The sequence below is a fragment of the Ciconia boyciana genome, chromosome 5 (assembly GCF_034638445.1).
Source record: "Ciconia boyciana chromosome 5, ASM3463844v1, whole genome shotgun sequence".
NCBI lineage: Eukaryota > Metazoa > Chordata > Aves > Ciconiiformes > Ciconiidae > Ciconia > Ciconia boyciana.
Window position 1 is genome coordinate 4774780 of NC_132938.1, and position 12215 is coordinate 4786994.

The 12215-nt window shown below is 37.8% G+C and overlaps 1 protein-coding gene across 4 annotated transcripts in view; it reads left to right on the forward strand.

The window, feature by feature from the left end:
• CTNNA2 (catenin alpha 2) overlaps positions 1-12215 on the forward strand; it is a 524203-nt gene that overhangs the window by 343932 nt on the left and 168056 nt on the right. The window lies entirely within an intron of this gene.

The following is a 12215-nucleotide window of genomic DNA, read 5'->3' on the forward strand; positions in this document are numbered from 1 at the left end:
AAAATGCAAAGAAATTAGGTTATTGAAGAGGGGTCTTATTTATGAATAAGAAACACCTGCTCAGAATAGTTTGCTTTGTTAAGGTTTGCTTCTTTGTGGTAAAACATTGGCATGCCATATTTTAGTGTCTGCGGAGAGAGCATCCTTAGTTTTAATCCTTTGCATGGTTAAAGTCATTCAGTTATCGTTCAGTTTAATTAAATGGCTTTTAAGATTTAATTTTAGTGAAGGAAAAAATGATCTATCATTAAAATTACGATTGAATGTTTTCTGGGGTTTTTTTTATTGTGGCAGATATTGGGGAAGAGCCTTTGTGATAACTTTAGTAATAAAAATGCTTCTGGTAGTCTGTAAAATGTGTTATCTGTAATGAAAAAAGAATAATTGATATTGTTAATTAATAAGTGATTAATTAGTCTGGAACCTGACACTTAATTTACCCCAGTAATGGCGTTCAAGGGAAATCACAGATTACACCAGACTGTCATTCTGAAGAAGCCCCCTTTCTTCAATTTGTAGAAACTTACAGCTCTTCAGCTAAAAATCAAGGTTTGCCTTTTGTCTACCGTGAGGAGAAATCGAGGAAAAAAATATTTATTTTTTGACAGAGTAAGCTTGAGAAGAGTAAATTCTATGTTTGAAAAAAAATGCATTTCCTGTATGAAACTAAGCATACTATTGCACTTAAACAACGTAGAGAATTGCCACCCAGTATGAGGTACTCAGCCAAATACTGTAACTCACTCACTTGCAATCACTTCTGTAATTGCCAGGGATATGTATATGCCTCTCTCTAAGTACTGGTGGAAAAACAGATGACCTTAGTGGATCAGGCTGGATGCCTTCTTTCCTTACTGAGCAGAGAATCAGTTTTCTTCAGGTTTCCCTGTAAGCTTTTTCTTCTACTTGCACCCATCCCTATAGTACTCAAGTGCCTTTTTTTTTTAAATTGTCTATACAGTTCCTTATATTCTTATTCTTGAAACTGTCTTGACAGCGGGCATTATGAATACAAGAGTTGTCTGAAATTGCATCAGTAAGGGATAGACTATCAAACTTGCTCTGACTGTGGATAGTAATGAATTAATTTTATGCTGGAAGAGCAAACTGCTTTCATTATTATATACAAATCATTTGAATAATCTGTTTTGTAAATATTTTTAATTAGGTAAAATTATTAAGACACATTGGAAATGGCTTCATTTTTTTAAATTTAAGACGTGAGAAGTCAAACTGTGCCTTGTTTCTTGTGTTACTCTTTAGTTTCAGTTGAACAAATTAATAACAACATATTAAAATTAACATAAAAGTGGTAGCTCTGAACTCCACCTAAACTAGTATTCAGTCTTCGCCAAAAGCCACTGTAAGATACAGCAAGGCACAGTCTTAGATGGTTAACAGGTAATTTCAGAATAACCTATAGAAGGGCAGTTACCTTGCTTTAATTATTAAAATGCATACGAGAGAGCATAGTGTGTTTCAAGCCTTAATTAGAAACACTTTCTTGGGCAATTTCTTAGCAAATCACTTGTAGAAAGGGTTACTTAATTTGTCTGTCTGTCTGATACACAACCTATATCTAGAAAAACACTAGTCAGGACAGCATTTGAAGCAGAGATTGAGAAAACTGAAGTGATGGAAAGATTTTACAAGAGAAAAACTTAATCCTTTGCTACTTCCCATCTTCCCTATAACCACAGCCTGTTACACCGCAGTTTATTAGCTTGAGGATGTAGTAGGCTCCCTGAAAGTGCAACCAAAGGATGTTCACTTCTGCTCCAAGCCACCGGCTTTCTTCTTTCTTTTTTTTTTTTTTGGTAGAGAACAAGAACTTAAACCTAACACAGTCCTAATGAAGTGTTTGGTGTTCTCTCATCCAGAAAGAGAGCACAGCTCCCTTTCAGTCCTCAGCAGCACCTCTCGGTGCATCCAGCTTAGCGTCTCAGCTGCTTCAGCCCGCAAAACGTTCTAAGGTAGGATTGCTAAAAGATAGGAACAGAAAATGGTCTGTTATATTGCATTATTCAGATAAAGTGGTAAAAATGGGGATTCTTCCAATTTTAGCAGATGTACCGCAGAAGAAGGAGTGACCAAGAAGAACGTGTGTGTATTTGAAACACGAGGATGCATAAGGTTCATCTGGCCTCAGTTTCTCCAGGTGACTGTAGCGGTGCAGGTTGGGAACACTGAAATTCGGTGACTGGTCCATGAGTTTTAAGGGAAATTAAAAGGACCGTTTCCACCGCATGGTGTGCCTTGTCCCAGATGCTGTTCCTAAAAAAGCATCTTTTTTAATCTAAAAGGTTTTAGGGGTATATGTACACAACTAGTTCAATGTTTCCATTTCTGTACAACTGTTCCTTTTTTAATGCTTATTCTTTTTGCATCAGTGATGTCTTGTACAATGAGTTCCAAAGTTTATTTTTTAATTTATGATTATTTCTGATGCTAGAGTGTGCATGGGCCCCGTCACACTCCATATCCTCTTCTTACAGGTAGGTACAAGCATATCGCAAAAAAAAAAAATTTACCTCTGCTGTAAAACAGCTTCTGCACTAAAAGTAATGACAAGAAACAACAAAGGAATACACCAGGCAGTTTAATGAGGAACAGCAAATAATAATAATATAAAGTGAAGCAACATAAACTTGTGATGGAATAAAAAAGAGGTTGCCTGTGCTTGTTTTAAAATCAATTGTCAGCGTATTGCCTTTCCCCGTCGTAATTTTATTTTTGCACTAGCCCTATGTGGGCTGGCCACTAGAGGGGGGATGGATACACGTTTTGCTGTTGTGCTGCAGTTGTAGGGCCAGTTCTTTGCCTCTCTCCTTACATACAAACTTTCCCCAATCATTCATCCTTTTGCTTCTCAGTACCTTAGCCTTACCTAGCAGATATATCCTTTCCTAACTTAGGCTTAACAGAACTGGGGACTGTTTTCTACTGAAGGCACAGTAGTGATTTAGTTAAAAGCTATTTAATTTCTTGAAAGGTGTTCTGTTAGGGATACATTTTAGATGTTATTCCTGTTTTCTTTTTTTCCTCCCTGCACACTGAGCAGAGCTATTCAATGCAATATCCAGATAGTTCTCCAATAGTTGCCTATAACTTACATCTCCAAGGCACAGATGAACAGTTTGCCTTCTATCTTGTCTTTTGCTTTGTATTTGACAATTCAGAATTTCATCCATCAAAGCTTATATCATTTTCAGCTTTTGGAAATCCCTTTACACATCCTCATGATTTTCATTACTTTTTGCGATATAAATAATCCATCATTTGAAAAATGCCATTCATTTACTGATCATAGCTGGGATGATTCAGCAGCCCTGGCCTTGGGACCATACTTTCCTCCATTTTTTCGCTGTATTGAGTAAAAGGCCACTGTATTTTTGGGTGCCTAGCTAGTTTTCTGTGACCATAGAGCATGTCTTATTTACGAGAAACTGAATATCTTTTAAAGGTGGTTTTGTCAAAAGCTCTTTAAAAGTCCAAATACAAAATTGTCTTTTTTGTATACCACTTTTTAAATATTATTATATTAATATATATAGGTAGTTCAGGACTGCAGGTTATTATGGAAACACGATGTTACTCCACAGATGACCAGTCAATTTATCCCTATTTTATTATATTACAGACCTTAATAAATCTTGAAATGAACTTAGCAACTACTGAGACAAGACTTACAGGTGCATTATGATCATCTCTAATCAGCTCTAAATTAGGGAAACTGCAGTGTATTTTAGTTATTCAGGTTTTGGTGCAACAACTACTTTTGCTAGAGATCTGTTTTGTTTTGGTTTTTTTTACCAAATCCTCCACTTCATTTTTACACCTTTTGGGTTTTTTTAAAATTTCTTGATAAAGACTATTTGGACCTACTGATGTGTTGTTTTAAGTGCCCTACTTTGTTTTAAACACTATTACTTTTATTTCCCAATTGCTAACATCTCTATTACCTGGAAACAATAGATCTGAGATGATAGATTTTAGTGTTTGTTTCAAGTTTGATTTTCCAGGACTTATTCATCAAATCCTCATTAAGTGTTATCATTAACAGCCATAGCTTGACTCCTTTGCTAATGAAAAATGACAGATTGGGGCTAGAGTATTCTACAGAATGGGAGAACATAACCAGGGAATAAATAGAAAAGTTTTCACTCTCTTTTTTCTGAAAGATACACAGTGTAACTTCATAAAACTACATAGGGGAACTTTTGGGGATGATTTTCATTCCACCAGCTAGAATAACCTAATGTCATCTAACAATTGTTGGAATCAGGGAAATACATACACAAGCCCGATACAATAGGGTTTACTTCAGGCTAGAAGTGCCACCCATCGAAAAAACAACTATTGGTTTAGCATATTTCCCAAAAAGTAAAAGCACAATCTCCAAGGGTCCAGTTCTGTGCATAACAGCAATAAAATAGTTAAGACTTTTAAAAAGGTACCAAAAAACCTATCGTGGCAGAGCAAAGATGGACAGAGGAATAAGCTCAGGGTTCAGCTTCATGGGACTTCACGGATTGCTGTTGCCCCCACTGCAAAGACATGTTTGTGTAGACTCATTTTGTCATCAAATATCACCACAGTGCTTTGTTATCCCATGATGAGTTTCTCCTGTGTTGGTTATCACCTAATTCTCTTTCTGATTAATCTGCTATGGGCACTGTCCCCTTTTCAATTTTCCCCTTTATTTTTTAGCAGTGATTTTCTCTGTCCCATGTAATTCACCTTTTTGCAGCTGATGCTCGATGCCCTCCACCTTCTGCAAGCTTAAGTGTTGTCCCACGCAGTGTTTTTTTGTTTTGTGGGTTTTTTTCCCCATAGAGAGTGTCAGATGCATTTCTTCTACTCATTTATTGTCTCCATTATTTCTTTGTCTTTCAGGCCATAGGATTCACCTTCAATTTATTAGACTGCTGCAATTACATAATAAATTCATTACATCCAGTTGTTGTTTGGGAATTTGATCTGACAGTAGCATTGGGTCCTGGGCTGTTTGTAAAGGTGGTTAAGGCGCAAGGGGAAGGTTGGTGAAGATGGAGGCAGCGGCATATGCCGGTAAAGAAATACAGAATGTCCAATATGGAGTGACATTTACATGAAATTAAAGTAAACATTTGACATGTGGTGGCCTCTTTAGCATGGGGATTGCAATCCTTTTAGCAGCAGCCACAAATTTCTGTTTGCTGTTGCAAAAAATTGCTTTGGGAAATAATCTGGATCAGAGAAGTAAATTTTCTGTCAAGGTAAACTTTAGTACGGAGCCAAGTTTAAGAAAAAGAGGGGGGAAAAAAATCCCTGAGTGGTTTATCTCATTATTATTAACATTCTTTAATATTTACCAGGCTCTCTTAGCAAGCCAGACTGCCAGTAGAGGCATTGAACTACAGAGACAGATTCAGGTTTACTCCCGGGAACTCACTTTACCTCTTGTCTTGCAAAGAGGGTTGATAGCAGATGTGTTTCAAAGGGCTGGCAGTTGTTAAAAGAATGAAAACCTCTGGAATTCAATAGCTGTGGACTGTTCTTGCAGTTTAGTTTGGGATTTTCAGGGCTTCCCCCTTCCCCCCGCCTCCTCCCTGCTTTTGATTCACTCTGCCTGTGAGGTTTTGGGAATGAAAAATGGGAGAGTGGGTAAGGAGGGATAAAAATTAGAGGGATAGTATCTATTTTAAAAGATATTCAGAAATCTGTTTTCAGTTTGAGTCCCCCAGCTATTAGGAGGATGTTTGCTCATACCTTACTGTAACCACTAGAGTACAGGGGTGTGCTACTTCAGGGAGATTTGGTATCTATAAGCTGCATCGCCTTCATTGGCTAAGCCCTTAAATCAATTTGATATGTCCATGCATATTTTTTTTCCTCTCAGATTTTACTGAAATTACAATTTGTAGTCCTCTCTCCGGTGTCGTGCTCTGGTTTGCTCTTAGGAGAAAGGTACGTCTTGAAAAAGGTCACAACAAAGTTTGTAATAAATGCGCGACCAGGCTTAGTGTCTAAGCAGGTCAGTCAGAGAAAGCTGCTGTGCTAAAAATGGTAATTCGGCGATGAAGTAGACTTTTATACTTACCTATTACCTTTGAAATCTTGGATTTAGTCTTTGGTAGCTCAGAAATGGAACCGAATTGGTCATGTTCCCATAGCACCTGTGTTGAAAGACATCTTTCTGGCGGTAGTTGCTGTGTCTGGTGAGGATGTGAGGAACATGAGAGCAGCGAAATGGTTTAAAATAAAAAGTGCCTTAGCAGAGTAGTAGGTGCTGTTTGCCAAGCACAGGCGCACATAATATTATCCTTTAGCCACTGCCAATTATCTCTAATTTCTATAAGTGATGTACATATTTGGATTTTTGAGGAAGAGCAGAAGTGGAGGAAAAGGTGAAAAGCTTATGTTTATTTTAAACTGAATTTCTTCTCTTGTAATGCAAATCTGGGTACTTTGAACTCAAACTCTTTTCAATGCAAGCCTGTTACATTTGACTGTCTCACCAAACTATCACACCAGCAAAAGCGAATGCGAACAGTAATTGATTTAAAGGCTGAATAATTGTGTCTGAATGCCAACAAGTGACGTTATCTTTATAACGAAAACAATTGCCCTCTTCTCACAGAAATACAGATTTCATTGCAAATATGTTCGCTTTAAAGCAGACACACTGCAATAAAATTACTGTGCTCTGCAGCATTCATCTCGGATCTTCACAGCCACCCACCCAATTACAGGCTGTGTCTTGCCAGCAGAAGATTGTTGCTTGGTTTCTGTAATATTTTTGTAGCCTTGCTTTCCTCTACATAACTTTAGAGGTAGACTGCGCTTACTCCTTTCCTCTCACCAGGTTGTTCTGCTGTAAAAAAAAAAAAAAAATTGGCTGGTATGGAAAGTCTTTTGCATGGCTCTAAATGTGATATTTTTTTACACAGAATATATTCCGAATAGTTGTTTCTAATACTTTAATAGCTTTGGTTTATGTCAGTAATTATATGAAAGGTTAATCTTTAAATCACCAGCATTTCCTAAATTCCTAATCAACTTCATGCTTGAAAAGGAACCCGTATAAATGCTCAATTTGTTAATATTAGACTGGGTTGAGCAGGTCAAGGAAAAGTATAACCTTGGTGCATAATGATAACTTGAACACAGCAAAAATATCTCAGATCTGTTTGTCATAATAGCTGTGAATACGAAAGCTGAATATGAGGGAGAATAAGTGTGGATATAATTAGCAAGCGAATCTGCTATAGCTCAAGATCACCCATCTCTCTAGATGAGGGTTTCTTAAGGGATGGGGGAAAAAAAGAGATATTTTGGGTAGAAAAGCCTGATTTTCTAGAAAGTCTGTGGTGAACTGTGACTAGGATAGTTAAGAAGTCCAGCCGAAAAAATTAGTGGAAGAGGCACAGTGCTGGAGTTCAGCGAACAAAATGATGGATGAGGGGGACGTTGTGCTCCCAGGGAACAGGGAGGTGGCAGAGGAAATGCTGGGGTTGCGTGCGTGTGTGTTTGGGAAAGCATGGCCGGCTGCGCCTCTGTAAATGAGAGAGTGTGTGTGTGCCTGTGAGTTTGAAAAGACCGGGAGAGAGAGACAGAGAGAGATGCTGGGATCTTTCTTAAATCTCTGCTGTTGTCCTTGCCACAGTCTTAACGTGGGAGGTGAAGGCACTGAAAAAAAATATCTCATTTCTCTTGTGTGCCCAGTGGTCCCCTTGCCTTCTCACCGCTTCTCGTCTTCCCTTTCATCCTGTCCCTTCACCCTTTCCTTTTCTCTTTCTTGCTCAATGAAGCTATTTAGTGTTGTACCCTCCTTGCCAGAAGCTGTTTCATCCCTGCTTGCTCAGTTTTTAAAACTGCTTTCTCCACCCACCTTCAGTCTTGGTTTTTCATCTGTGCTAGTCCTTTAGATTTCCCGTCTTTGAAAAAGAAAAGGCAAAGGGAGCCAGCAACAACCTGATTTAGTTGTCGTTACTCCAGTCTTTTCTCTCATCTTTTCTCTTCTTCATTTCTTCTATTATTATTACTGTTATTATAATTATTATAGCACTAGAAATAAGCTTCCTAATTAAATACTCCTTCTTGTTCGCCATTCTGAATACCATTGGAGACGCTGGGGGGAAGAGGAGGGGTATTCAGGGTGTTCTTTTGCTACTAATGCAGAACGAGACACATACAAGAAGCAAATTTAGTCCATCTCAAAAGCAAATGAGGGGCTTTTTATCAGAACCAAAGAAAAATGATCAAATAGGCTCATTTCAAGTGCCCCTCAATGCCTTAGCCATAAAAACATACAGAATATATTCAAGCATGCAAAAATACCCTCAGGTATCATTAATGATCTTTCTCTGGCACCCGTACGCAGGGCAGTTATGAAGCAGGCATGGGGCTGCATCTTCAGCCTGGTACAGAGCATCTAGCTATGGCTGGGCACATGGAAGAGATCACCCCCTTGGTCTAGCCCCCTGCAGTACTCAAACAGCATGGTAAAGGAGGGAATTTGCAGCTTTAACACAGAATTTCTTTGTATTTTATATATTCAGGCCAGAAACAGAATGTGGTACATTAGCATTGATTCTGTGGTTTCATATCACTTTTTTTTTTTTTTTTAAAGTAGTACAGAAAGGAAGGAAAAAAGACAGAAAGGAAAATAAATCATCCCTTATATACATTCAAAGCATACACAGCAACAGTTCCTTCATCACTGGGTGCACTGTGAGTGTGTATTGATGTTAGCAGCAAGAGATTGCATATTAGAGATCTATAACACTGGTAGTGTTAACCATCCTCAAAAAAGGTCGTTCTTTTGCTTGTCTTTCACCCTGTCTTGTATCTTGAAAGACACATAAATAGAAAGAAAATAATGTTAGTTACCTAATTATAAAAGGGAGATTAGTCTTATTAAGTGGAACAATAAAAGGGGAACATTTAAAATAGTTTCATTCCTTCAATATTCCCCAAGCATCTCCTGAACAACAAACTGTCACAACTAACCCCAAAAGCATCTTTTTTTAATGTGGTTTTTTTTTTCTTCCTTTTTTTTTGGAGCCATTTCATAAGCCAGACTAAGGGCATCAAAAGAGAGGGAATGACATATCTCCGGACAGTTGGTGAACAGGAAATTTGGAAGAAAGAGTTAGGGAAAATTTGTCCCTGCAGTTGCTATAAATGCAGAACAAATATAATAACTCTCAGATATGCCAATGCAAGCAGCCTGGAGCAGGATGAATAACTGGGTTGGCAATAGCTGGATTGAAATTAAATACTTGCTCCTTTATTTCTTTACAATCCATATATTTTTCATGTAGACTTTCAGACTAGCTGTGGGTACCCTGTGGAATCCCTTCATGCCATGTAATAGCAGTGACCCCCCTCTTTCCACCAGTAGATATTCAGAGGGTATCCAGATCTCTAGATATCCTCTGGAGATCATTAGGAGGCTGTGTCCAGAAGATATTACCCTTAGAAAAGATTTCTGCATGAGGATTTTGAAATATATCGTTTTCTGAAGTTTAATAAGTGCTGTGCTCTATATGGAGGATCCATCCATCATCCTGCTAAGGGTGGCAAGTCATTGGTGGTCATTACCTCTCTTCAGGAGAAATGGCAACAGGCAACACCAAAATCAGCTCTCACTTAGGAAATCACTGCACCTTTAAAGAAAAATGTTCTGTTCGGTTTACTTGAGCTGTCAATGCAAGATGCATGAAGCACAGAGGTGAATAAATTCCAAAGGCAGAATTGCTCATGTCTTTGCAGACGTAGCTTGAGGTTGCTAACACCAATAAACAGCAGGAATAATTCCAGATGGGTGCAATCACTAGTGTGTTTAAAATACAACCCACAAATATGCTAAAAATACATAGAAATACAACCACGGGATGCTTGTTTGTCGGTATCAGTCTTGCATCAGATTTACAGGGGCAAAACCATGACTGAACTAATAAGTTTCCTTATAGCAACAGGGGGTCACTATAGAAATAAAGCTAATTCATATATTTTTTTTACCCTATGCAGACAATATTTTAACAATCTTGGTTGGTTTTGGAAGCTTCCTGGCAACTAGCTGTCATTAGTCCTTCTGGCTGCAGTGCTGCACGTTGATTTGAGGAACGTATAGCACAGTCCAAAGTTAGAGAGCCAATTTTTCACAGCTAAATTCCCTATTGATTTCAGAGAAGGGTTTAATGGGGAAAATACATATAGTTTGGCCCTCAGCATGGCATAAAGTATTTTCTCTTAAAATGTGATCAGGCACCCAAAGAGACAAGGGGTCCTTACCTACTCTCTGCCCTCACTGTTCATACATGGACACTCAACCCCTCAGGTCACTTGGGAGTTTTGGGATGGATCAGGCCCTTGTGGCTTTGAGGCATAAAACCAGAAATGTGCATTTGTTTCAAGAGAGAAAAGCTTAGTTTTAACAGTGCTGGCTTGTTTCAAAGCTGTGGGTGAATCTTCAGTGGCTTTAATAAAGGCAGTTGATTTTCATTAAATTTCTTATGAAAAAAGTCCTCTCCCAATACATAGTCTCATTGCTTTCACAGATGACATTATAGGCTCGCTAAATAAAAATTTTGGTTAAGAGGCTATCGTCATATTTAATATTAAACAGGTTGAGATGTACCAAATAGAGGAAAATAAGTTCTGACTCCTTAAAAATAGTGTCAGTCAGAAAAAAATATAAAATTCACTCTTTATGTTTAAAACTAATGGCTAAAACCTGCTTTGCAGGAAAAAAAAAATGGTTTATTCTGTGCCTGTTCTCTGCTTTATAAGTCTGCTGTAGCCTTTTAAGGGTAGGTGGCACTTTGATGCTATAAAAAAGAAAAACCCTGTGTTAAATTAAAATATATGTTAGATTTCTGATTTTTTTCCTCTGTTGATGGTAACCTAAGGGTAGAGAAATATGTACAAAGCATAGAAATGTTACCCAATTCATTATCTGTAACATTTTATTATCACGTAATGCTGTATGAAGAAAATTTCAAGATGCTCTGCCTGATGTTATAAATCTACCTCATCTTCATTAGTATGAGAGGAGTTGTTGAAAAGATCATTCAGTAAGTTGTTCACATACTGGAATGAAAAATCCAAAATGCAAGGAAAGGAAGCCTTTATTTAAGGGCAGTCAAATAAAACAGCTGTGTGATTCTACATTATTAAATCACTGCTTATATCCATCAGTTCCATTTATCAGTCATTAGTAAGGAGGGTTCGTATACTCTCAGCCTCTGCAGAGATTTTAGAGTTGGTTTGTTAGTGAAGGCTGGTGGTGAAAGCGAGGGACACGAGATAGGCTTTGCTAGCAGTTTACTATAGGACCCAGAAGTATGCTGTAGTAACTCTTTGACTTACTCTGACGGTGTTACAGCCAAGGTTTTACTCTTGAAACACACACCGGTTTCACCACTGAGAACCGAGTAGCTTTTGCTCTTCTCCATTCACCGTGACACCACAGTGCCCAAAGCAAGGGTTTCTTTGCTCTTAGCATATCTCAAAACAAGCATAAAAGTGGGAAACGCTAGTAAAAGCCCTTAAATTTAGATTTTTTTGTCTTTTCTGTTTCAAAGAAAATGATGACAAGCACTTTTTTTGGCAGTGTTTCAGTTGGTTGGGTTCTGTTGCTTGTTGTTTTTTCTTTTTAGTGAGACTTTGCAATATGATCAGTTTTGATACAAAATACTTTTAGGGGTTATGATGCAGTTTATATGGATCTTACAGCAACTAACAAGTGAGCTGTACTTAAAAATCCCCAGAAATCCTGTCCCAGGGACACGGTCAAAACTTTAGCCTTTCTGAGGTGCACTGGCTCCTTGTTGTACTGACATCCAGTTACAGGTAGCACATTAACAAAAATATAATTCCAGTGTCATGCTTCATATCTTCAGTAACATGATGTAAGTGAATGTGTACTAATTACAATGTGAAGCCATCTGGTTAATTTTAAGCTTGCTATTTTACGTGGCTTCTTTGCTCCTAGACTTTCATTTCAACACTCAGCATGAAGAGAAAAAGAGGTTAAACTGTTGCATTTTGTATACAGGGAACAATTCATGTAATATACACCAGTCTGTAAAAACTGTAAATGCTATTTTTTTTTATTTTAAACAGTTTTCTTAGTTTACAAAAGATCAATAATTGGTACCTTTTTACACTCTCAGATTCCTGAATATTGACAGATCTTCAAAGGGAGTATTAGCATATGAAATCTT